Here is a 27,855-nt window from a genome sequence, read left to right as displayed (position 1 = left end):
GTCTCTTTAGAATGGCCGTACCCCTGCTTAAGAGAGGCTTTGCTATAGCCAGACCCCACTTGAAATCAGCGGCTAAAAATATTGTTAGTGACGTGTTCACCAATGTTATGAACCGGGCAGCTAGCCATGAGCATCAGGAGGGTTCGGGTCTCATGGTAATGGCGAGGAGGGGGGGTAAAAGAAGAAACAGCATGTGTCCACCAGGGCGACGAAGATCCGTGGCTAACAAAAAACGAAGAATCTCTCATTCTCCAACATATCGTGGAAACACTCGGAGAAGGAAGCAGCACAAGAAAAAACCTGCAAAAAGAAAGTCTCAAAGAAAGAAAAATAGAGCCTCAGGATACATCTTTTAAACATGTCTTTTGTCCACAGTCTATCGGAAGAATGCGTCAAATCAGAACTGGATCTGTTTACAGTTCCATACACTCAAACGAGTATAGATAAGATCATATATGTAGAGATTCCCCCTCTTTCTGCAATTTCAGACACGGCCCCTCTGGAGTTTTTTATAGCTGGCAATGGCGAGGATTATATTGATTTGAATAACACATTTATTTTAATGAACTGTAAAGTGACTGATTAGGATGGCGATGCAGTCGAGAAGACGGCCAACGCTGGGGTCATCAATTTTCACAGGTGGATGTGACCCTGGGAGATCGGCTCATTAGTCAAAGCAGCAATACTTACCCCTATAGAGCCATGATGGAGTGTATCCTTAATTATAATGAGGAGACCCTAAGCAAACAGTTCAGCCTTTCGTCAAAGACATCCCGGAAGCTATGGACGACAAGGATCCAGAGGGACTCAATAAGGGTTTGCAAAAAAGAACGGCCTCTTCAACAGAAGGGAGGACCTTTGAGCTAATGGGGCATATCCATGCAGACATATTTTTCCAAGAAAAACTCATGCTCAACGGGGTAGACATTAAAATTAAAATGATCCGTAGTAAAAGTGCTTTTTGTCTGATGACCCCTGATACTGAACAATATAAACTGACCATATTATCGGCCTCGCTGTTTGTGAAAAAAGTGTCCGTCTCCCCGGCGGTTAAACTAGGATACGCGCAGGCGTTAATGACGGCAAACGCCAAGTACCCGATCGAAAGAGTCTATATGAAAGTCCACAGTATCCCCGCAGTGACACGGGTGATGAACCAGGAAAATCTGTTTCTAGGACAGCTCCCAAAACAGGTTATTATAGGTCTCGTGGATAATGATGCATTTACCGGGGTTTACAACAAGAACCCCTTTAACTTTAAACATTATAACGCGGAATTTATAGCGTTGTACGTCGATGGTGTGCAGGTTCCATCCAGACCTTTTCAACCTGACTTTGAAAACGGCAATGCGGTTCGTGAATATTACAGTCTAGTACTGGCTACGGGTCGCCATCTCAAGGATCAAACTCTGCTGATCGATCGCCGGGAATACTGCAGCGGTTACACCCTGTACGGTTTCAACCTGACCCCTGACGAAGAGTGTGGACAACATATTTCACTGATGATGACGGGCAATATGCGTTTGGAGATGCGTTTCAAGCAGCCTCTACCACACACTGTAAATATGGTCGTGTATGCTGTGTTTGACAACATTATTGAGGTGAATCAGAGGAGAAACGTTCCGTATGATTATTATTAAAATGAACACCAGAGAGCTCAACCACATCATGAATGCCCTGGCCGGCTCACGGAAACTGTTTCAAGGAGTCTACGCCTGCGATCAGCTGCCTAAATTTAAGATCAAGAATTTACCTGCAATGTACATAATCAACACACACCCTAAAAATATGCCCGGAGAACATTGGCTGGCTATTTATCTAAGGGAGGACCACCGTGGTGAATTTTTTGATTCCTATGCAAACCCCCCGGATTTCAGACCTTTCCCTCGGAAGATCAATAACTTTCTGCTCAACAACTGTCAAGAAACCATTTACAGCGGTCGTCAAGTACAAAGTCTTCAGACCTTCACTTGTGGTCAGCACTGTGTGTTTTTCTTATATCATAGATCTAAAGGAAGGTCATACCCCGATATTATGGCCTTGTACAGTGAGGATTTAGGCCAAAATGATAAAAAAGTGGCAGAGTTTGTCAGGACACTGTGGACCCCCCCTTATAACACAATGACTTACAACCCTAGCCAGCCATGTATACAGATGGGGTGTTCTTGTGAGGATTTTAAAAGATGTCATGCATGTTAAGGTGAAAAAATAATGAAAACAGCCTTTGAATCATTAGTTTTGTTTTTATTCAACACAATTCTTATACAAAGCAGAGGTTATGTTATAAATAAATGTACAACATTTGAAAATAAAAAAAATAAAAAATAAAATTGTTTGTCGGGTCATTATTTACAGGGGAGACAAATAAAAACATGAGATTAATAAGCTTCCCAACGATGGATAGATCCTGAGGATGGTCGCTCAGCACGGTCAGAGTAATGAGATATCGGAGTCAGATCAGGCTCCACCTCTTTACACAGACAGATTTTTTGTCGCGTTACCTGGTTAGGAACTGTGGATTGGGGCATGTTCAGACAGGCCATCGCCTGTAGGAAAGCATTCCAGCCTACAGGTCGGCGACTATCGGGTACCTTATTAGTGCTAGTGACACTCTTCAACAAATCAAACATGTGTGAACCTTTGATCAGTTGTCCTTTAAAAACAAATTCACCCTGTTCATTCCAAGCCGTTACCCGCGGTTTCTGAACCATTTTGTGCAGGATATATTGTGCATGTCTTTTGCTTCTGGCCGGCATGTTTCTCAAAACATCCGTTACAACATCTCCCTCTGAACTCTCAACAGGTTCGGTCACCGCAACATCTTTATCAACCGTACCCCCCGCATCAGCCCCAGAACCATTTTCTTGAGAGGCCATGGTTAAAGTTAAAATGTTTTGATCTTTTTCACCCTGTCTAACCAGACGGAGGTAGCGCTGTAACGTGTTGGTATACAACTGGGCTTTGGAATACTGATTTAAATCGGCCCTGGCCTGTATAGCTTTCATTTCAGAGTCCAGGTTGTTTTCGGCCGTTTGTCTAATGGGCTCTGGCCCGACAACATTTTTTCTCAGTTTCTCAAGCTGCTCCTGAGGGATCAAGAACATTTTCTGAGCATATTCCATTATTAACCCACTCTGGAAGCTAGAAGACTGGTTAGGAAAGGCACGGATTGGCTCAACAGCGGTCCTATAAAACCCCCGGTTTGATTAATCTTCTTTCTTTTTCTTTTAATAGAATACTTCTTATTAGCGATGATCTTGATAACCACTTTTTGTTTTTTGAGTTTAGAATGTTGAGAAGGGGTTAGGGGTATATAACCGCGTAAGATGTTAAAAGCTATTTCACACAGGGTCTCGATCAAATCCGAGGGGGCCCCTGCCAGCACAGCTTTCCTATGGCGCGGGCTCCCCTCAAATAACATTTGCAAAAGCGGCAGATTTCTTTTAATCCGAACAGACATTCTTATTTATTTCCTTTTCTTTAGCACATACACTGCCGGCGAATCGGGCGGGCACAAACCTGTTCTGAGGCGAAAGTCTTCTGGGGTTTGTGCTTTTAAGTCCGCAATCAAGTACCCGTAGGGTTTTTTGGTGGCATCCTCAAATGCCTCCAAAAAGAACTTGGTCTGGTTAGGGTACATTTGACGAGCCAAGACGGTGACCTGTAGTTTATCTCTGGGGTTTTTAAAAAGAATTATATAATTGGCATTTAAATTAATAGTGCGGCTTTTTTTACCTTGAAAAAATAGATTTTGAACTAAATAAATAATACTTAAATTCCTATGATGAGTGTACTTTGTGAAAGCTTTTTCCACTTCACTGTTGTCACCGGCCTGCTCCATCAGGTCATCAAGGATCACTAGATTAGTTTGACCGGGCGGGAACAAGTCATCGTCACACAACGAGGCGGGGAGACCTTGCACAAATTTCAGATTATTTTTTTTCGAAGCCAAATCATCGTAGAGAGGTTGCCAGCAAGTGAAACACCACACTATGTTGTCAAGAGCTTGGGACACGGTTGCGTCCACATCTTCTATGATGTTCTTTATAAGATAGCTCTTCCCCGAATTGGAGGGACCGGCTATAATACAGGAGAAAGGGTGTTGAAGTTTGTTTTCAAAACCACCGCTAATATCCATAAGGCAGAGTGGTATAATCAGTCTTCAACACTCTTTTATTGTACACCACCCTGAACCGTTTGTTTAGTGATCTATTTTCCAACGTGTACCCCTTTTTATTGCGATAGATCTGATTTCCGGCTGTAATAATCTCACGAGGAGGCGCGTCTTTCTCGGTTACAAAACTTTCTACCAGGGTCGTCAGAGACTTGATGTTAATGAGCTTGTTGTTACAATGGTTCAGAGTGAAACCCTTAACTTTCATACAGGTCTTACCCGCAGCCGTTCTGTATGCGTAAGTCTTAGGACCCCCTGAAACAAACTCCACTATGTGGTCCTGAGGATCTAGTTCGCTCGTTAACTCCCCAAGGTAGTCCCCGAGGGGAGGGACCCAATCCCCTGGCCTGGTGACAAAGATTACAGAGTCAGTATCATGATAGAGCGTGCGTTCCTGCAACTGATCCATTAAGTTGTACAGTTCAAGCCGGGCGTAAGCCGTGGTAAAAACCGCTATGAAAACATTAACGTTCCCCTGTTTGGTGGGGAAATCTTTAGGGGCCCTCCACTGGACCTGTGCCACATGGTCATTTAAGAATTGAAAGTGTGATACTGCATGTTGTTTGGAAAACATAAATTCTATAAACTGTTCAGGGGTTTTAATCAAGGTTGTGTTTAGACGGTAATTTCTTTCCCCAAACTTACCCCACAGACTGTTTAAAATCAGTTTGGACATTTGTCTCTTGGCGGGGTTTACAGTTATGTTCCCCAGCTCTAGACGGATCCCTTCCTTTTCAAAATATTGCTAAACGTATCGCTCTTTGGCCGCGGAGACAACACACCATGAGGGATAGCCCGATGCCTCCTGTTTCCCTTTCAGATGGGTCATAATGTAATCAGCAAAAAGAGTATCAGATTTTTCAGAAAAATGCCAAACCTCATACACCTTACCGACTCTGTAACCTTTCTCCACCGCCTTGTCAAGCTCAATGCTACACCAGACACCCGTCAGCGCTCTCTCTTCATCACTGTGCAGACAAGAGGTAGTTTTATTTTCAGTTTCCACACACGTTCTACACAGAGGGAACATCAATTTTCCCGAACACCTGTAAGGCAACACGGGTAAGAACAGCTCGCGAGGAGGGTACATGGTGACTTTGATCAAACCAAAGTAATGTCCGATTTCGAGAAAGTCACGATAAACAATGGTTGGACGCCCCACCGGGTACATTTTGGTCTTGTTGACATAAGGGTACAGACTGGTGAAATCATAGTAATCTACTCTCTCACCCTCCTTTACCTCATAATGTAAACAGAGGGCGTTGGTACGACCCCCAAATAACGCATCCCGGGGCTCAAGACGTTCAGGAAAGTCCAAGGTTTCCATAAACCGTTGTACCCCCGCATCCTGTTGCTTCAGGGTCGTCCACTCGTGTTCCCAAATCACCAGCACGTTCAAACCATAGGTGTTTTTTAAAGTTTCAATTCGTTCCTGGAAATCATAGTACATATCACTGCAGAGTTTTTGTGTTACGGGGTTAAAGGTGTTTGGGTCGAAGCACTGAGGACAGCCATGCTAAATACAACCTGCAAACTCATAAGCGGTACGCCGCCCGGACACGTCGCTAAAACCGTCTAAGTAGTAAGGCCCCATTTTGACTTCCCCTTGATTTAAAGCATGTCTGATGAAGATGTTATCCCGGGCACTCAGGTATTCCAGCCACTGTATGGAGACAGTCGAAAAGTTCTTTTGTCTAGCACGATAGTTGTCAGAAGTGGTGACCGCTATAGTGTTTTTCTGCAAGAAATTGGACCGATACATTTTCATGCAGAGAGACGCTATGGTCACACTTTGCAAAGGGTCGAGACCCGATGTGTTGATAACCTCGGCGCGGAAACGCACACAGGCTTCTTTAAGGATCACCACATCATTTTTACAATAAGCAGCCATCTCTTCTCGGTCATCAAAAACACCTCCCTTAACCGTATTGTACCATTTAAAGAATTCCTCCCTCTCATGAGACATCATAGTATCAACCCCATAATAAGTGGCGGGCAGGTAGGACCCTCGATAATTTTGAGTGTCCATAGTATTAAAAAAATGGCAGAACCAACCTTTCTTCTGAGCCTCAAAACCCAGAGCCTTAGGCAAAGCGCTCAATTTCATGGGGATGAAATTTAACAAGTCTATGTAACGTTAGTTGAAAGCTTCGTCGGTGAAACACATGATCTTGCTACCCTGAGCTATTATTTTTGGGGTCACCCCATTTTCCACCAGATACTTCATCAAAATGTAAGAATCATAACCCTTAGCATTGTGGGCAATAAATGTGTAATTGAGGTATTTTGGACCGCGATACCGCGTAAAGAAATCCCTGACACAACTCTCACCGCTAGCTGACCACTCACGATCCAACATGTCAATACAGAGTATATAATTAGCAACGTGGACCCCGTTTTCTTGCCTGCATTCAAAAGCAAAAAAGACATAACGGTTGTGCGGCGGCTCCTTTTTAACCGGCTGAATAAAGCACTGGTGTTCGGACCCCGGGGTTAAATCAGCATTACAGATCCTGCATCTCGGCTCCAGACATTTGTGTGGTTTAACCTCATGAAAACGGTACTGGAGGCAACACTGCGGGCAATATTTAGTTTGATCACAATAACTCAGTTTTTTAACCCCCTCAGTAGCGGCCCTCTGTACCTTATGCTCGGAAAAACAGAACGCTGAGAGACAAATCCTTAAGCAATCTTTACATCGGATGGTAGGGGCCAAACCCTTACGACATTGCGGATTGAAACAGACGTTACAGTAACCGTCACATCGGTGCTTAAGCTTATCATTGAAGGCCTTATAACACCAATGACAAACATACGAACAACCCAAAAAAGCCGTCAAACTCTTTATTCCAAAGTAATGACTATCACTTAGGAAGAGAAACAGTGTCTGTGTATGGGTTTCAGGATGTGTCTGAAATTTCACAAATACTTCCTTTACCTCACAACGGTACCACACAACAATTTTTAAAGACAACAACTCCTCAAACTTGGTGATGTCTGAAAAGGCAACCATCTGTTGAGAGTTTAAGCCGGCCCTCTGATGAAGCATTAAAGCTTCTTGCAGAGCTTGGGGTTCAGGCATGTCGGGGGTGAGTAGTTTTATTAAACTGTAAGCAAAACAGAGCTTATTGTCCCCACTGGAACTCACCACTAATTGCCTGAGCTTGGTCCTAATTATGTCGTTCTTCAAGCATTTCGACAGTCTTCTAAGCGCCCCACCCTCAGGGTTACGAACCACATTCATTACCAGAGACAGACTTTCATCAGCTATGATGGCTGCGTTACTTTGCAATAACGCTTCGATTTTAGCCAGACGTCTAAATTATCTCCACTCAGCATTACAGATAGGTTGCTAAACAAATCATCCCCTCTGAGTTCTAACTGTACAACATCTCGAGGTCTGACCCTTTCAGCAACCTGTTCAAGCATTTTCTGCAAGGCCTCGTGTATGTTGACAAATATTTCTGCATAATTGTCACAATTTAAAAGTTCTGCAAAATTAAAACGTTGAATCATTTCAAAATTGTTATAGGCCGGTCTATCTATAATCACGGGATCACTGGTACTCTTGGACACATCATCATTTTGAACAAAGCCTTCACCCCCTACATTCTCACAGAGCATGACCTCCACAGCCTTATCAGTCTCAGAACCCTCCACATTCCGAACACCCCCACTGCTGACATCTACAAAACCCCCTTTTTGAGGAGGCTCATTTAAAGCCTGTAAAAGTCCTTCAAAGATATCCAACCGGTTAATGTCAAGACCCTCCTCTATAGTGATGGCTGCTTCTGCCGCCATCCTGTGTTCTAATTGTCTCAAATCATTTATAATAGGGGCAGAATTTGGTCGGGGTAGCTCCTCCAAAGCCTCCACCATTTCAAACAAATCGGGGTGAACTAGGGGGTGAACCTCTATAAGCGCTACCGGTGGGAGGTGGTTATTTAGATCATTGACCATCTGTAACAGGTCGGGGTTCACCGGTAAGTCTGTTAATTCACATTCTATCGGTGGTAATTGGGGGTTATTTAAATCATTTATCATTTGTAATAGTTCCAGGTTCATTGGGACATCAGAGGAGTTCACAACAGGGCCGGGGATGTTCTCTCGGGAAGGTCTTTTTGGGGCCCTAGCTTGTTCATAATCCTTTAGTTTGTGAGTTCTTTTACCAAGTCAGGACATTTTTTAATTTATTTTTTATTTTTCCAACAACCCACAATAGTAAGGCGTTTTGTGTCTATTAAAACATTAAATACAGTACAATTCGTTAGTAAGGGTATTAATAAGGGTGTTTTGGCTCTCTATCACCAGGTTTTGCCCCACTAACACAAGTCTTTGATTTTGTAACAAAGTATGTAGCAACTCATGCCGACCTTCAGGATGTAGCTCCGGGGGCTGGTGGCCTGGCTCAGCTTCAAAGGATGGTCGCTCCGGTAAATCTCGGTCGAAGGAGGCAGGGAGCGAGCGTATACTCATGGACGGAGACCAAGAAGGCCTTTGCGGTGACACCCTGGCCAAGCGCGGGGTACTGTTCCGCGTTTCTGTAGCCAAGAAACGGGTCTGGGGGGACGATGTTGAAACCAGGCCGTCGTTGGGTGGTGTGTCAGCCCTGACTGACGGCGACCCCTGAGGTTGTTGGATGCCTGTATTTGTTCCGCCTGACAATGCGGCAGGCTGAATCTGGGGTGTTGAATTACTCCCAGAAGGCTGTGGCCTGAGTAGATGTTGGGGGGTCTCCAAGACCACCGTGGGGGATCCTCTCGGTGATCTCACCGGGGAAGATGTTTGATCCCACTTAGACGGGGTAATTGTCCTCAATAGCTCATTCACAGAATGACTATCCCAAGAGTCTTGGGAAGAATAAAAATATACATTACATTTACATCTTTAAACGGCGACAGAAATCAAACTTAAAACAACATGTCCAGGACATTCAAAACCTTTAGCTTTTTTAGACCTTTGAAAATAGCCTTAGACATTCACTACAACGCCTTATTATTTACAGACAATATATTTATTAGGACTTGATAATAAATGTAAAACAGAGAAGCCGCTGTAAATAAACTGTTTCTTAAATGTTTCTTTAAAAACTGTAATATTGTTAATAAAACACACACACACACAACAACATTTCATTTTTAAACGAACCTTCCAAGTGTAAACGCTTCCTGATCCCGGGACTTCCTGTTTCACAAACGTTTTCACGATCTGTTTAAATATTAAATACAATGAACACCTTCAAGACTTTTCCTACAACCACTTTAAAACAGAAGTATAATAGCGGGATATAAGCCAAACAACTTACTAAACCCTTTCGGACGGCTTTACTTCCTAACCAGACGGTACAGCAATCGGTCATTTCTAAACACGTTCCCCAGAAACAAGCCTAGACCTGTCCGGACTTCTAAAGATCTTTCCCAGAACCCCCCGCCCTACAGGAAACGGTCACCCATCGCTTAAATATTAGCCCTCAACGGGCAAACAAAGCTCTTTTAAAAACATTAAAGTTTGAAAGATCTTACTTACCTCCACAGAATAATCGTTTCTTATGTTTTTCGGCTGGTTTAGCTTTTTGCACCGCTGTGAAGGTAAGAGACATGTTTAACCTTTAACCACACCGCTTTATAAAAAGCTTTAACCTCTTACAGGCTGCAGATATATACTCACAGCTATCAGATACCGGGGCTGACGGCCTTTCAGATTCTTGAAAGGTTACGGTTCTCGAAGGTAAAACGAAACAAGCCCTCGATGTGGAAGGCCTTTCGTTGTCTCGAACCACGTTTCTTAATACTGTTAGACAGGATAATTTTTTTAAATTAACAAAACTGGACTCAAACATCTTACAGAAACGTTATACAAACAAACAGGGGTTTAGTTCTTACCCGGTCGGCAGACAGCCTGTCTAGGGACAACCACTTCTCTTGGTCGATCCTCGGAGACATTAATCACAGGCCTTTCGATAGTTTCTGTGTAATTAAAGAGACCGGCATTATTATATATTAAAACGTTTTCATAACTCTAATGAGCCGCTTCAAAACCACACACACCCATACATAAGAACCCATGAGCGCAAACACAAAAATCTTACCGTCGTTGTTCCAGATGATCTCCTCAGCGTTGGGAATTAACTCCTGTTGACTGGCTGAAAAATAATTTTACAGAACTTAAAACAGATGTTATAGCCTTATTTACAATACATGCACACAACACGCTCTGAGTCAATGAAAATAATCTGAAGACTTGCCTAAAAACTCGTTTAAATCGAATCGCTGATGTTGTTTCCGGACATTGTTGATCTTTAGTCTTAAATCGAAAGGTCAGTGTGAGTCTGTCGAGCTGAAGACCAGACCTTCATACTTATACTGATGGCCACATGCCGGATCTGCTTGTAAGGCATTGTTCTGGTCTGGCCTTTGTGCCACCCTGTTACCAATTAACATATCAAAACCAACCAATAAAATGACACTGCATCAAATTTCAAATAGAAACCAAGATGGAGACGATCTCTCTCCTCTCTACTCTAAACTTTTATTAGAACCTTTTGGTCTCTCAAAAAAACATTTTTAAGCATCAAGACCTATAGTCAACAACCACTAAGAATATTTCAGGCCTTTATAAGCGCTAAAAAACAACCTGAGCCTAGAAAATAACTATAAAGATCAAAAATAACTAGCGCTTTTACAGTGATTTTTTTATTTATTTTTTATAGCGATGCTTTGTTTGGTATTAAACAAGTCACAAACTACTCAGAACAGCGTTTATCCCCGCAAAAGAGATATTTGGGTTTATTTTACAAAGCTTATAAATTATATAGGTTAAAAGTATTCTGAATGTTTTGATATCACACGCCATACCTACTGTTGTCTTCTACACCTTACGGTAGCAACAAATCTAACTACTGCTTTACTTTAACAATAATAATGACGGCGACCACGATGACAACAAGAACAACAACAACAACATCATCATCATCATCATCATCAGATTTTAATTAAAAGTGGCTACACCAGCGTTTACAATTTCAACCTGTCGACGGACGGACGCTCTGAGTGCATCGATTGCGGGCACTCCAATGAAGAAAAGACACCCACCGCCTCCGGGGAACCACGAGGGCAAGCATGACGAAAAGGGCCAGCCCACAGTAGGCTGTTTCCGCCCGGTTTCGAACCGGGGACCTTTCGCGCATTAGGCGAATGTGATAACCGCTACACTACGGAAACTGACAACGCCACCTCTTGCTTCAAACGGTTACCGTAGGAGCCTGCTGGTAAAACGGGCTCAGGCGTTTCAGGTCGGCTAGACTGTGAGATGGCGTCTGAAGTGCCGCGAAATGATGCCATTTTCACAGACCTGTTTGGCATTGCTAAAGGGCACATCAGGACACTTCGGAAACTCTTTCAAAGGCAGGACGCCCTGCGCTCTGACAGTGCCTGCACTTAACCCAACAAGGTGATGCTGAATGGCTTGTTCAAACGGCTGGTGGTCTTCCGTCACCACCAGACTATGAGAGCTATACTGCGCCTTCAACTACATAAGAGTAGATAGTAGGGTTTTTTGGGCGCGGCCTATTCTGTTATGACGTATGCCCTAAGCTTATTAATATTCCTACGTCATAATTGGGGGGCGTGATTTTAGGTAGAGTTATTTCCTTAATTATTCCTACGTCATATCCGTCAGAAAGTGTACACCCATAAAACCCTGAACAACAAGGCCACCCATAAATACCCCCACCCCTCTGAAGGCAATGCCCCGAAACTCTCCTCTCTATTTAAGAACCCGCGCTTCTTTTAGGCAATACCTCTTTAATTCTCAGCTTCTGAAACATCCCGCTTCTTCAACATGTCCAGCGACATCAACATGAAACCCCGCAAGAAACAATCCCGGGCAAGGGTTCCTGTACTCACCAATTTGAAGATTGAACGCTCCTGGGTGTTGTTCTGGGGGGCTCGACGGGGTTACCGCTTTAAAAGGGATCCCAGCTATGTTGGAGTGGAGCTTCTTGCTTTGGGAGAGAAGGAGGGTACGTTGGAACCTTTTGAGACGGTAATTGAATACTCTTATGAGGACTGGTTGAAGGTGATGGCCTGGAGAGATCTGGGGCTTGTGGATAAGACTCTAGAAGGCTTGCAAGAGGGTCCAAGAGAATGCGAAATGGAGTCTCCGACTCAGGGTTTTGAAAGGTGTGAATGGGAAAGCTTGCAGAACTACGACAGACGACGTGTGGGGTTTTGGAGGGGGGTCTGACGGCTCAGGGGCTACTCTCTTCTAAGAGGGCGGTGTGTCGTGACGTAGTGAAGAGATAGGATAAAAGGTGCAACAATTCATTCATGGTTTAAAATTAAAGAGAATGTCTTACCCGAAAGCTGCGGATGTCGACAGGCTCTACAGGCCTCTTCAAACCCGGGATCACCCCTGGTTCTATTCCCCAGATTTTGTATACACTCTGGAACCCTTTGACTGTGGTTACTCTCCAAGACCTCAGACCCCGGTCCCTCAGGACGAAACAACATGCGGTGCGATGGATGTCCAAATGAGTCTCGGGGATCCCCAGCCTCTGGAGCTCATGGAGGGCCTCGATTTTGCCGAACTGTCTACCGTCTGTGCGTCTCAGGAGGGGGTCAGTCCAATGGATGGAGAAACACCCCACAAACCACCAGGCGACCCAATGAGCATCGGACTGTCCCGGGGGCGTGATGAAGACGCAGGATTTTTGCCCGGGGTATGTGACCAAGTAAGCAGAGTGGTTAAAAGCACCCTGGTGTATATTCTGAGTGCTCTCATCGACCGAGCTCTGAAAGAAGTCTGTCGGGGGTGTGAAGTGAATCACCCCAGTCAGTTGAGACACAGTTGTTTGTTTGAACCAGACCGTTACTATTTCCTGTTCTATTTCAACGTGTTTTACAGAAGACTGAACAAACCGTGGCTGAAACCGGCACTAATCAAGGCGCTCTCTTACTCCCACATACATGTCACTGTGGGACAAGTCCAGAAAATCATAGATGAGATTTTGCTGGAGCTGAAAAAGGAGCCGTTTATAATAGAGAAACTTGGGCAGCTGCTCAATGACCTGGATGAGCCGAGTAGAAAAACCGCTGGCAAGCTAAAAGCTTATTTCTTCCGTAAAGAAGTTAAAGCTGGGGGCAGCGACGAAGAATTCGACATCTACGCCACTGATTCAGACTCTGACCTGAACTAAGGGACTTTGAACATGGGGAATGTTCTGGACTGCTTCTGCAACTGGTTCTGTCATCAACACTCTGCAGCTAACCTGAGAGCGCTATTACACCATGTGCTTGACAGAAAAGTAGCCAACGCGAGCCTTTTCTCTACAGATTTAACCATCGATGAGGATCAACTTTCAAACCTGGAAAAGTGAATGGCTGCTGTAACAAAGACCGGGGGGTACGAACACTGGGATGAAGGGCTCAAGGGGGCCAAGAATGATATTAGGCCATTTCATCAACATCTGTATGACCTTTTACTGAGCATGTTTAATACACCTCTGTTTACTTTTAAAATAGGTCATATTGTTGTTTTATTTACATATGTAACTGAGGTGTGTGCCTACAAGATAAAGAAACAGGTATATTTGTTGATATAGATCAAGTAACCAATCATCTGATTTCTTTTTGTCTGGACCGTAGAAAAAATTGTTGTGTATGTTATACTTTTCTCAAATGTCTAAAAAGGGGTATCTGCTCTCCTGAAGTTGAATAAAAAACCTTGTATAAAAACTTTGCGCATAGTGTGGGTCTGTGTGGTTATTTGACAGAATGACTCGGCAAGCTCCCCAAATGCAGGAACTATACTACAACCCAGCCAAGATTGGGGGTTTGGCGGGTAAGAAGGGTTTTCAAAGAGGACTCGCTGAGGCCGGAGTGAAGGTTAATGATGTGGTTGTTTCAGAATGGTTACGGGAACAAGACGCCTATACCTTACATAAACCTCTCAGGATTAACTTTAAAAGAAACCGCGTATATGCAACTGACATAGATTCACAATGGCAAATGGATCTAGTCGATATGTCAAATTTATCAAAACATAACAATGGTCACAAATTGATGTTGATGTGTATCGATGTGTTATCAAAATATGCCTGGGCTCGCATTCTACATAATAAAACAGGTCGGGCGGTGACAAGGGCCTTTGAGGATATATTGTCCCAGGGTCGATGTCCTAAAAAACTGCAGACTGATAAAGGAAAAGAGTTTCTCAACAGAGAATTTCAGAATCTACTGAAGAGACACAAAATACATCATTTCACCACCGGTAATGAGCTTAGGGCATCGGTAGTGGAGAGGTTTAACCGCACCATAAAGACCAAAATGTGGAGATATTTTACAGCGGTCAACACGTTCAAGTATTTTGATAAAGTTCAGGATTTTATCGATGCTTACAACCAAGGGTATCACACCAGTATTAAAATGAAGCCTTTAGATGTTGATCAAAGTAATTCTTTTAAGGTCTATAAAAAATTATACGGACCATTTATTAAGAAGGGAAAAACTACTTATTAGTTCGCGTTTCAAAGCTAAGGAGTACTTTTGCCAAAGGTTATGAACAAACATTTTCTGACGAATATTTTACAGTTACCGAACAGTTGGCTAGAGACCCCCCCGTGTACCGGTTAAAAGACTATGACAGGGAGGATATAGAAGGAACGTTTTACGAAGCCGAGTTACAAAAAATTATTGTGGGTAAAGACAGTGTATACAGAGTTGAAAAGATATTAGCTGAAAAAACCCAGAACCGGAAAAAATATGTGTTGATGAAATGGCTTGGATGGCCTGAAAAGTTCAATAGTTGGGTCCCGGAACAACAGGTTTGCGATATTCAATCCTTATAACAACATGCCCGCGGGTGTGTTGGGGGCATTACTTTCGATTCTCAAGATGGAATCAGGAGGCTTCTACGTGACTCTACCCAGTAATGCCTCTCTCGATATATATCCTAAAAATGAAATATCCAGTTACACGGTACAATTTGGAAAATCTATAGATCTAAGGGGGTCGTGGGAAGTGGGGTTGGCGGAAATACAGTATCCTTACACTTGGGCTGTTTTACAAGATAAGGATGCCACCTTCGCCATTTTTGATGATGTTAAAAAGAGTCAATGGACATTCACGATACAAGGAGGTTATTATGACAATGTGGATAAAATATTAGATGAGATGCATAAACAGTTCTCAGAAGGCACCCCCAACATCAAGCTATATTACAACCCTATTAAAAACAGAGTGTACAAGGTGTCAAAACCAGGTATTAGCATTCAAACCAGCGGCCAACTGGGGCGTATATTTGGGTTCTATTCTGACACAGAGAGCAGGTTCTCAGAAGTGGTGGGGCGGCTTTTACACTCTTTATGTGTATACGGATATCATAACCCACCAGAGGGTCGGGGATAGTTATGTCCCCCTTTTGAGAAATGTACTTATTAAAGGTAAAAGCAATGACATGGTCACAATTACTTATGACAAACCACACTACGTACCAGTCTCAAAGACCCACTTTGACAACATCACGATCGAAGTAAAATCGGATCAGAATATCAACGTACCCTTCCGCTTCGGTAAAGTTAATGTCAAACTACATTTTCGACCCCTGAAACAGTGTGTACATTATTAAAATGGCTACCTCGAGGGGTTATGTAGATCCTAGCGCCTATGTGGATTATTACAAGATGCAAGATGGAACGGCTTGCCCGGTATTGTAGGAGCCCCCACAATGTATGGCGCCAGTCTAGGAGGACTCTTTCGTGGTCTCTTTAGAATGGCCATACCCCTGCTTAAGAGAGGCTTTGCTATAGCCAGACCCCACTTGAAATCAGCGGCTAAAAATATTGTTAGTGACGTGTTCACCAATGTTATGAACCGGGCAGCTAGCCATGAGCATCAGGAGGGTTCGGGTCTCATGGTAATGGCGAGGAGGGGGGGTAAAAGAAGAAACAGCATGTGTCCACCAGGGGGCGACAAAGATCCGTGGCTAACAAAAAACGAAGAATCTCTCATTCTCCAACATATCGTGGAAACACTCGGAGAAGGAAGCAGCACAAGAAAAAACCTGCAAAAAGAAAGTCTCAAAGAAAGAAAAATAGAGCCTCAGGATACATCTTTTAAACATGTCTTTTGTCCACAGTCTATCGGAAGAATGCGTCAAATCAGAATTGGATCTGTTTACAGTTCCATACACTCAAACGAGTATAGATAAGAGCATATATGTAGAGATTCCCCCTCTTTCTGCAATTTCAGACACGGCCCCTCTGGAGTTTTTTATAGCTGGCAATGGCGAGGATTATATTGATTTGAATAACACATTTATTTTAATGAACTGTAAAGTGACTGATGAGGATGGCGATGCAATCGAGAAGACGACCAACGCTGGGGTCATCAATGACCCGGTGGCCACCATGTTTACACAGGTGAATGTGACCCTGGGAGATCGGCTCATTAGTCAAAGCAGCAATACTTACCCCTATAGAGCCATGATGGAGTGTGTACTTAATTATAGTGAGGAGACCCTAAGCAAACAGTTCAGCCCCGGCCTTTTCTTCAAAGACATCCCGGAAGCTATGGACGACAAGGATCCAGAGGGACTCAATAAGGGTTTGCAAAAAAGAACGGCCTCTTCAACAGAAGGGAGGACCTTTGAGCTAATGGGGCATATCCATGCAGACATATTTTTCCAAGAAAAACTCATGCTCAACGGGGTAGACATTAAAATTAAAATGATCCGTAGTAAAAGTGCTTTTTGTCTGATGACCCCTGATACTGAAAAATATAAACTGACCATATTATCGGCCTCGCTGTTTGTGAAAAAAGTGTCCGTCTCCCCGGCGGTTAAACTAGGACACGCGCAGGCGTTAATGACGGCAAACGCCAAGTACCCGATCGAAAGAGTCTATATGAAAGTCCACAGTATCCCCGCAGGGACACGGGTGATGAACCAGGAAAATCTGTTTCTAGGACAGCTCCCAAAACAGGTTATTATAGGTCTCGAAGATAATGATGCATTTACCGGGGTTTACAACAAGAACCCCTTTAACTTTAAACATTATAACGCGGAATTTATAGCGTTGTACGTCGATGGTGTGCAGGTTCCATCCAGACCTTTTCAACCTGACTTTGAAAACGGCAATGCGGTTCGTGAATATGACAGTCTAGTACTGGCTACGGGTCGCCATCTCAAGGATCAAACTCTGCTGATCGATCGCCGGGAATACTGCAGCGGTTACACCCTGTACGGTTTCAACCTGACCCCTGACGAAGAGTGTGGACAACATTTTTCACTGATGAAGACGGGCAATATGCGTTTGGAGATGCGTTTCAAGCAGCCTCTACCACGCACTGTAAATATGGTCGTGTATGCAGTGTTTGACAACATTATTGAGGTGAATCAGAGGAGAAACGTTATGTATGATTATTATTAAAATGAAGACCAGAGAGCTCAACCACATCATGAATGCCCTGGCCAGCTCACGGAAACTGTTTCAAGGAGTCTACACCTGCGATCAGCTGCCTAAATTTAAGATCAAGAATTTACCTGCAATGTACATAATCAACACACACCCTAAAAATATGCCCGGAGAACATTGGCTGGCTATTTATCTAAGGGAGGACCACCGTGGTGAATTTTTTGATTCCTATGCAAACCCCCCGGATTTCAGACCTTTCCCTCGGAAGATCAATAACTTTCTGCTCAACAACTGTCAAGAAACCATTTACAGCGGTCGTCAAGTACAAAGTCTTCAGACCTTCACTTGTGGTCAACACTGTGTGTTTTTCTTATATCATAGATCTAAAGGAAGGTCATACCCCGATATTATGGCCTTGTACAGTGAGGATTTAGGCCAAAATGATAAAAAAGTGGCAGAGTTTGTCAGGACACTGTGGACCCCCCCTTATAACACAATGACTTACGACCCTAGCCAGCCGTGTATACAGATGGGGTGTTCTTGTGAGGATTTTAAAAGATGTCATGCGTGTTAAGGTGAAAAAATAATGAAAACAGCCTTTGAATCATTAGTTTTGTTTTTATTCAACACAATTCTTATACAAAGCAGGGGTTATGGTATAAATAAATGTACAACGTTTGAAAAATAAAAAATAAAAATAAAAAATTGTTTGTCGGGTCATTATTTACAGGGGAGACAAATAAAAACATGTGATTAATAAGCTTCCCAACGATGGATAGATCCTGAGGATGGTCGCTCAGCACGGTCAGAGTAATGAGATATCGGAGTCAGATCAGGCTCCACCTCTTTACACAGACGGATTTTTTGTCGCGTTTCCTGGTTAGGAACTGTTGATTGGGGCATGTTCAGACAGGCCATCGCCTGTAGGAAAGCATTCCAGCCTACAGGTCGGCGACTATCGGGTACCTTATTAGTGCTAGTGACACTCTTCAACAAATCAAACATGTGTGAACCTTTGATCAGTTGTCCTTTAAAAACAAATTCACCCTGTTCATTCCAAGCCGTTACCCGCGGTTTCTGAACCATTTTGTGCAGGATATATTCTGCATGTCTTTTCCTTCTGGCCGGCATGTTTCTCAAAACATCCGTTACAACATCTCCCTCTGATCTCTCAACAGGTTCGGTCACAGCAACTTCTTTATCAACCGTACCCCCTGCATCAGCCCCAGAACCATTTTCTTGAGAGGCCATGGTTAAAGTTAAAATGTTTTGATCTTTTTCACCCTGTCTAACCAGACGGAGGTAGCGCTGTAACGTGTTGGTATACAACTGGGCTTTGGAATACTGATTTAAATCGGCCCTGGCCTGTATAGCTTTCATTTCAGAGTCCAGGTTGTTTTCGGCCGTTTGTCTAATGGGCTCTGGCCCGACAACATTTTTTCTCAGTTTCTCAAGCTGCTCCTGAGGGATCAAAAACATTTTCTGAGCATATTCCATTATTAACCCACACTGGAAGCTAGAAGACTGGTTAGGAAAGGCACGGCTATGCTCAACAGCGGTCCTATAAAACCCCCGGTTTGATTAATCTTCTTTCTTTTTCTTTTAATAGAATACTTCTTATTAGCGATGATCTTGATAACCGCTTTTTGTTTTTTGAGTTTAGAATGTTGAGAAGGGGTTAGGGGTATATTACCGCATAAGATGTTAAAAGCTATTTCACACAGGGTCTCGATCAAATCCGAGGGGGCCCCTTGCCAGCACAGCTTTCCTATGGCGCGGGCTCCTCTCAAATAACATTTGCAAAAGCGGCAGATTTCTTTTAATCCGAACAGACATTCTTATTTATTTCCTTTTCTTTAGCACATAGATTGCCGGCCAATCGGGCGGGCACAAACCTGTTCTGAGGCGAAAGTCTTCTGGGGTTTGTGCTTTTAAGTCCGCAATCAAGTACCCGTAGGGTTTTTTGGTGGCATCCTCAAATGCCTCCAAAAAGAACTTGGTCTGGTTAGGGTACATTTGACGAGCCAAGACGGTGACCTGTAGTTTATCTCTGGGGTTTTTAAAAAGAATTATATAATTGGCATATAAATTAATAGTGCGGCTTTTTTTACCTTGAAAAAATAGATTTTTAACTAAATAAATAATACTTAAATTCCTATGATGAGTGTACTTTGTGAAAGCTTTTTCCACTTCACTGTTGTCACCGGCCTGCTCCATCAGGTCATCAAGGATCACTAGGTTAGTTTGACCGGGCGGGAACAAGTCATCGCCACACAACGAGGCGGGGAGACCTTGCACAAATTTCAGATTATTTTTTTTCGAAGCCAAATCATCGTAGAGAGGTTGCCAGCAAGAGTAACACCACACTATGTTGTCAAGAGCTTGGGACACGGTTGCGTCCACATCTTCTATGATGTTCTTTATAAGATAGCTCTTCCCCGAATTGGAGGGACCGGCTATAATACAGGAGAAAGGGTGTTGAAGTCTGTTATCAAAACCACCGCTAATATCCATAAGGCAGAGTGGTATAATCAGTCTTCAACACTCTTTTATTGTACACCACTCTGAACCGTTTGTTTAGTGATCTATTTTCCAACGTGTACCCCTTTTTATTGCAATAGATCTGATTTCCGGCTGTAATAATCTCACGAGGAGGCGCGTCTTTCTCGTTACAAAACTTTCTACCAGGGTCGTCAGAGACTTGATGTTAATGAGCTTGTTGTTACAATGGTTCAGAGTGAAACCCTTAACTTTCATACAGGTCTTACCCGCAGCCGTTCTGTATGCATAAGTCTTAGGACCCCCTGAAACAAACTCCACTATGTGGTCCTGAGGATCTAGTTCGCTCGTTAACTCCCCAAGGTAGTCCCCGAGGGGAGGGACCCAATCCCCTGGCCTGGTGACAAAGATTACAGAGTCAGTATCATGATAGAGCGTGCGTTCCTGCAACTGATCCATTAAGTTGTACAGTTCAAGCCGGGCGTAAGCCGTGGTAAAAACCGCTATGAAAACATTAACGTTCCCCTGTTTGGTGGGGAAATCTTTAGGGGCCCTCCACTGGACCTGTGCCACATGGTCATTTAAGAATTGAAAGTGTGATACTGCATGTTGTTTGGAAAACATAAATTCTATGAACAGTTCAGGGGTTTTAATCAAGGTTGTGTTTAGACGGTAATTTCTTTCCCCAAACTTACCCCACAGACTGTTTAAAATCAGTTTCGACATTTGTCTCTTGGCGGGGTTTACAGTTATGTTCCCCGGCTCTAGACGGATCCCTTCCTTTTCAAAATATTGCTGAACGTATCGCTCTTTGGCCGCGGAGTCAACACACCATGAGGGAAAGCCCGATGCCTCCTGTTTCCCTTTCAGATGGGTCATAATGTAATCAGCAAAAAGAGTATCAGTTTTTTCAGTAAAATGCCAAACCTCATACACCTTACCGACTCTGTAACCTTTCTCCACCGCCTTGTCAAGCTCAATGCTACACCAGACACCCGTCAGCGCTCTCTCTTCATCACTGTGCAGACAAGAGGTAGTTTGATTTTCAGTTTCCACACACGTTCTACACAGAGGGAACATCAATTTTCCCGAACACCTGTAAGGCAACACGGGTAAGAACAGCTCGCGAGGAGGGTACATGGTGACTTTGATCAAACTAAAGTAATGTCCGATTTCGAGAAAGTCACGATAAACAATGGTTGGACGCCCCACCGGGTACATTTTGGTCTTGTTGACATAAGGGTACAGACTGGTGAAATCATAGTAATCTACTCTCTCACCCTCCTTTACCTCATAATGTAAACAGAGGGCATTGGTACAACCCCCAAATAACGCATCCCGGGGCTCTAGACATTCAGGAAAGTCCAAGGTTTCCATAAACCGTTGTACCCCCGCATCCTGTTGCTTCAGGGTCGTCCACTCGTGTTCCCAAATCACCAGCACGTTCAAACCATAGGTGTTTTTTAAAGTTTCAATTCGTTCCTGGAAATCATAGTACATATCACCGCAGAGTTTTAGTGTTACGGGGTTAAAGGTGTTTGGGTCGAAGCACTGAGGACAGCCATGGTAAATACAACCGGCAAACTCATAAGCGGTACGCCGCCCGGACACGTCGCTAAAACCGTCTAAGTAGTAAGGCCCCATTTTGACTTCCCCTTGATTTAAAGCATGTCTGATGAAGATGTTATCCCGGGCACTCAGGTATTCCACCCACTGTATGGAGACAGTCGAAAAGTTATTTTGTCTAGCACGATAGTTGTCAGAAGTGGTGACCGCTATAGTGTTTTTCTGCAAGAAATTGGACCGATACATTTTCATGCAGAGAGACGCTATGGTCACACTTTGCAAAGGGTTGAGACCCGATGTGTTGATAACCTCGGCGCAGAAACGCACACAGGCTTCTTTAAGGATCACCACATCATTTTTACAATAAGCGGCCATCTCTTCTCGGAAATCAAAAACACCTCCCTTAACCGTATTGTACCATTTAAAGAATTCCTCCCTCTCATGAGACATCATAGTATCAACCCCATAATAAGAGGCGGGCGGGTAGGACCCTTGATAATTTTGAGTGTCCTTAGTATTAAAAAAATGGCAGAACCAACCTTTCTTCTGAGCCTCAAAACCCAGAGCCTTAGGCAAAGCGCTCAATTTCATGGGGAGGAAATTTAACAAGTCTATGTAACGTTAGTTGAAAGCTTCGTCGGTGAAACACATGATCTTGCTACCCTGAGCTATTATTTTTGGGGTCACCCCATTTTCCACCAGATACTTCATCAAAATGTAAGAATCATAACCCTTAGCATTGTGGGCAATAAATGTGTAATTGAGGTATTTTGGACCTCGATACCGCGTAAAGAAATCCCTGACACAACTCTCACCGCTAGCTGACCACTCACGATCCAACATGTCAATACAGTGTATATAATTAGCAACGTGGACCCCGTTTTCTTGCCGGCATTCAAAAGCAAAAAAGACATACCAGTTGTGCGGCGGCTCCTTTTTAACCGGCTGAATAAAGCACTGGTGTTCGGACCCCGGGGTTAAATCAGCATTACAGATCCTGCATCTCGGCTCCAGACATTTGTGTGGTTTAACCTCATGAAAACGGTACTGGAGGCAACACTGCGGGCAACATTTAGTTTGATCACAATAACTCCATTTTTTAACCCCTCTCAGCAGCGGCCCTCTGTACCTTATGCTCGGAAAAACAGAACGCTGAGAGACAAATCCTTAAGCAATCTTTACATCGGATGGTAGGGGCCAAACCCTTACGACATTGCGGATTGAAACAGACGTTACAGTAACCGTCACAGCGGTGCTTAAGCTTATCATTGAAGGCCTTTTAACACCAATGACAAACATACGAACAACCCAAAAAAGCCGTCAAACTCTTTATTCCAAAGTAATGACTATCACTTAGGAAGAGAAACAGTGTCTGTGTATGGGTTTCAGGATGTGTCTGAAATTTCACAAATACTTCCTTTACCTCACAACGGTACCACACAACAATTTTTAAAGACAACAACTCCTCAAACTTGGTGATGTCTGAAAAGGCAACCATCTGTTGAGAGTTTAAGCCGGCCCTCTGATGAAGCATTAAAGCCTCTTGCAGAGCTTGGGGTTCAGGCATGTCGGGGGTGAGTAGTTTTATTAAACTGCAAGCAAAACAGAGCTTATTGTCCCCACTGGAACTCACCACTAATTGCCTGAGCTTGGTCCTAATTATGTCGTTCTTCAAGCATTTCGACAGTCTTCTAAGCGCCCCACCCTCAGGGTTACGAACCACATTCATAACCAGAGACAGACTTTCATCAGCTAAGATGGCTGCGTTACTTTGCAATAACGCTTCGATTTTTGGCAGACGTCTAAATTATCTCCACTCAGCATTACAGATAGGTTGCTAAACAAATCATCCCCTCTGAGTTCTAACTGTACAACATCTCGAGGTCTGACCCTTTCAGCAACCTGTTCAAGCATTTTCTGCAAGGCCTCGTGTATGTTGACAAATATTTCTGCATAATTGTCACAATTTAAAAGTTCTGCAAAATTAAAACGTTGAATCATTTCAAAATTGTTATAGGCCGGTCTATCTATAATCACGGGATCACTGGTACTCTTGGACACATCATCATTTTGAACAAAGCCTTCACCCCCTACATTCTCACAGAGCATGTCCTCCACAGCCTTATCAGTCTCAGAACCCTCCACATTCCGAACACCCCCACTGCTGACATCTACAAAACCCCCTTTTTGAGGAAGCTCATTTAAAGCCTGTAAAAGTCCTTCAAAGATATCCAACCGGTTAATGTCAAGACCCTCCTCTATAGTGATGGCTGCTTCTGCCGCCATCCTGTGTTCTAATTGTCTCAAATCATTTATAATAGGGGCAGAATTTGGTCGGGGTAGCTCCTCCAAAGCCTCCACCATTTCAAACAAATCGGGGTGAACTAGGGGGTGAACCTCTATAAGCGCTACCGGTGGGAGGTGGTTATTTAGATCATTGACCATCTGTAACAGGTCGGGGTTCACCGGTAAGTCTGTTAATTCACATTCTATCGGTGGTAATTGGGGGTTATTTAAATCATTTATCATTTGTAATAGTTCCAGGTTCATTGGGACATCAGAGGAGTTCACAACAGGGCCGGGGATGTTCTCTCGGGAAGGTCTTTTTGGGGCCCTAGCTTGTTCATAATCCTTTAGTTTGTGAGTTCTTTTACCAAGTCAGGACATTTTTTAATTTATTTTTTATTTTTCCAACAACCCACAATAGTAAGGCGTTTTGTGTCTATTAAAACATTAAATACGGTACAATTCGTTAGTAAGGGTATTAATAAGGGTGTTTTGGCTCTCTATCACCAGGTTTTGCCCCAGTAACACAAGTCTTTGATTTTGTAACAAAGTATGTAGCAACTCATGCCGACCTTCAGGAAGTAGCTCCGGGGGCTGGTGGCCTGGCTCAGCTTCAAAGGATGGTCGCTCCGGTAAATCTCGGTCGAAGGAGGCAGGGAGCGAGCGTATACTCATGGACGGAGACCAAGAAGGCCTTTGCGGTGACACCCTGGCCAAGCGCGGGGTACTGTTCCGCGTTTCTGTAGCCAAGAAACGGGTCTGGGGGGACGATGTTGAAACCAGGCCGTCGTTGGGTGGTGTGTCAGCCCTGACTGACGGCGACCCCTGAGGTTGTTGGATGCCTGTATTTGTTCCGCCCGACAATGCGGCGGGCTGAATCTGGGGTGTTGAATTACCCCCAGAAGGCTGTGGCCTGAGTAGATGTTGGGGGGTCTCCAAGACCACCGTGGGGGATCCTCTCGGTGATCTCACCGGGGAAGATGTTTGATCCCACTTAGACGGGGTAATTGTCCTCAATAGCTCATCCACAGAATGACTATCCCAAGAGTCTTGGGAAGAATAAAAATATACATTACATTTACATCTTTAAACGGCGACAGAAATCACACTTAAAACAACATGTCCAGGACATTCAAAACCTTTAGCTTTTTTAGACCTTTGAAAATAGCCTTAGACATTCACTACAACGCCTTATTATTTACAGACAATATGTTTATTAGGACTTGATAATAAATGTAAAACAGAGAAGCCGCTGTAAATAAACTGTTTCTTAAATGTTTCTTTAAAAACTGTAATATTGTTAATAAAACACACACACACACAACAACATTTCATTTTTAAACGAACCTTCCAAGTGTAAACGCTTCCTGATCCCGGGACTTCCTGTTTCACAAACGTTTTCACGATCTGTTTAAATATTAAATACAATGAACACCTTCAAGCCTTTTCCTACAACCACTTTAAAACAGAAGTATAATAGCGGGAGATAAGCCAAACAACTTACTAAACCCTTTCAGACGGCTTTACTTCCTAACCAGACGGTACGGCAATCGGTCATTTCTAAACACGTTCCCCAGAAACAAGCCTAGACCTGTCCGGACTTCTAAAGATCTTTCCCAGAACCCCCCGCCCTACAGGAAACGGTCACCCATCGCTTAAATATTAGCCCTCAACGGGCAAACAAAGCCCTTTTAAAAACATTAAAGTTTGAAAGATCTTACTTACCTCCACAGAATAATCGTTTCTTATGTTTTTCGGCTGGTTTAGCTTTTTGCACCGCTGTGAAGGTAAGAGACATGTTTAACCTTTAACCACACCGCTTTATAAAAAGCTTTAACCTCTTACAGGCTGCAGATATATACTCACAGCTATCAGATACCGGGGCTGACGGCCTTTCAGATTCTTGAAAGGTTACGGTTCTCGAAGGTAAAACGAAACAAGCCCTCGATGTGGAAGGCCTTTCGTTGTCTCGAACCACGTTTCTTAATACTGTTAGACAGGATAATTTTTTTAAATTAACAAAACTGGACTCAAACATCTTACAGAAACGTTATACAAACAAACAGGGGTTTAGTTCTTACCCGGTCGGCAGACAGCCTGTCTAGGGACAACCACTTCTCTTGGTCGATCCTCGGAGACATTAATCACAGGCCTTTCGATAGTTTCTGTGTAATTAAAGAGACCGGCATTAATATATATTAAAACGTTTTCATAACTCTAATGAGCCGCTTCAAAACCACACACACCCATACATAAGAACCCATGAGCGCAAACACAAAAATCTTACCGTCGTTGTTCCAGATGATCTCCTCAGCGTTGGGAATTAACTCCTGTTGACTGGCTGAAAAATAATTTTACAGAACTTAAAACAGATGTTATAGCCTTATTTACAATACATGCACACAACACGCTCTGAGTCAATGAAAATAATCTGAAGACTTGCCTAAAAACTCGTTTAAATCGAAGTCGCTGATGTTGTTTCCGGACATTGTTGATCTTTAGTCTTAAATCGAAAGGTCAGTATGAGTCTGTCGAGCTGAAGACCAGACCTTCATACTTATACTGATGGCCACATGCCGGATCTGCTTGTAAGGCATTGTTCTGGTCTGGCCTTTGTGCCGCCCTGTTACCAATTAACATATCAAAACCAACCAATAAAATGACACTGCATCAAATTTCAAATAGAAACCAAGATGGAGACGATCTCTCTCCTCTCTACTCTAAACTTTTATTAGAACCTTTTGGTCTCTCAAAAAAACATTTTTAAGCATCAAGACCTATAGTCAACATCCACTAAGAATATTTCAGGCCTTTATAAGCGCTAAAAAACAACCTGAGCCAAGAAAATAACTATAAAGATCTAAAATAACAAGCGCTTATACAGTGATTCTTTTTTTTTTTTTTTATAGCGATGCTTTGTTTGGTATTAAACAAGTTACAAACTACTCAGAACAGCGTTTATCCCCGCAAAAGAGATATTTGGGTTTATTTTACAATGCTTATATTTTTTATAGGTTAAAAGAATTCTGAATGTTTTGATATCACACGCCATACCTACTGTTGTCTTCTACACCTTACGGTAGCAACAAATCTAACTACTGCTTTACTTTAACAATAATAATGACGGCGACCACGATGACAACAAGAACAACAACAAGAACAACAACATCAACATCATCAGATTTTAATTAAAAGTGGCTACACCAGCGTTTACAATTTCAACCTGTCGACGGACGGACGCTCTGAAAGCACCGATTTCGGGCACTCCAATGAAGAAAAGCCACCCACCGCCTCCGGGGAACCACGAGGGCAAGCAGGACGAAAAGGGCCAGCCCACAGCAGGCTGTTTCCGCCCGGTTTCGAACCCGGGGACCTTTCGCGCGTTAGGCGAACGTGATAACCGCTACACTACGGAAACTGACACCGCCGCCTCTTGCTTCAAACGGTTACCGTTGAAGCCTGCTGGTAAAACGGGCTCAGGCGTTTCAGGTCGGCTAGGCTGTAAGATGGCGTCTGAAGTGCCGCGAAAGGATGCCATTTTCACAGACCTGTTTGGCATTGCTAAAGGGCACATCAGGACACTACGGAAACTCTTTCAAAGGCAGGACGCCCTGCGCTCTGACAGTGCCTGCACTTAGCCCAACAAGGTGATGCTGAATGGCTTGTTCAAACGGCTGGTGGTCTTCCGTCACCACCAGACTATCAGAGCTATACTGCGCCTTCAACTACATAAGAGTAGATAGTAGGGTTTTTTGGGCGCGGCCTATTTTGTTATGACGTATGCCCTAAGCTTATTAATATTCCTACGTCATAATTGGAGGGCGTGATTTTAGGTAGAGTTATTTCCTTAATTATTCCTACGTCATATCCGTCAGAAAGTGTACACCCATAAAACCCTGAACAACAAGGCCACCCATAA

The 27,855-nt window shown here is 43.4% G+C and overlaps 2 non-coding genes across 2 annotated transcripts; both read right to left on the bottom strand.

Moving 5' to 3' along the window:
* Positions 1 to 11,321: 11,321 nt before the first annotated feature.
* trnai-aau (transfer RNA isoleucine (anticodon AAU)) lies at positions 11,322 to 11,394 on the bottom strand. The gene has a single exon. It is a non-coding gene; the product is annotated as a tRNA-Ile (tRNA).
* A 15,886-nt stretch (positions 11,395 to 27,280) lies between these two features.
* Positions 27,281 to 27,354, bottom strand: trnav-aac (transfer RNA valine (anticodon AAC)). The gene has a single exon. It is a non-coding gene; the product is annotated as a tRNA-Val (tRNA).
* Between the last annotated feature and the right edge of the window lie 501 nt (positions 27,355 to 27,855).

This window comes from Amia ocellicauda, assembly GCF_036373705.1.
Source record: "Amia ocellicauda isolate fAmiCal2 chromosome 11 unlocalized genomic scaffold, fAmiCal2.hap1 SUPER_11_unloc_6, whole genome shotgun sequence".
Classification (NCBI taxonomy): Eukaryota; Metazoa; Chordata; class Actinopteri; order Amiiformes; family Amiidae; genus Amia; species Amia ocellicauda.
The sequence above is the reverse complement of the archived record's forward strand: the minus strand, read 5'-3'. Positions and strand labels throughout refer to the sequence as shown.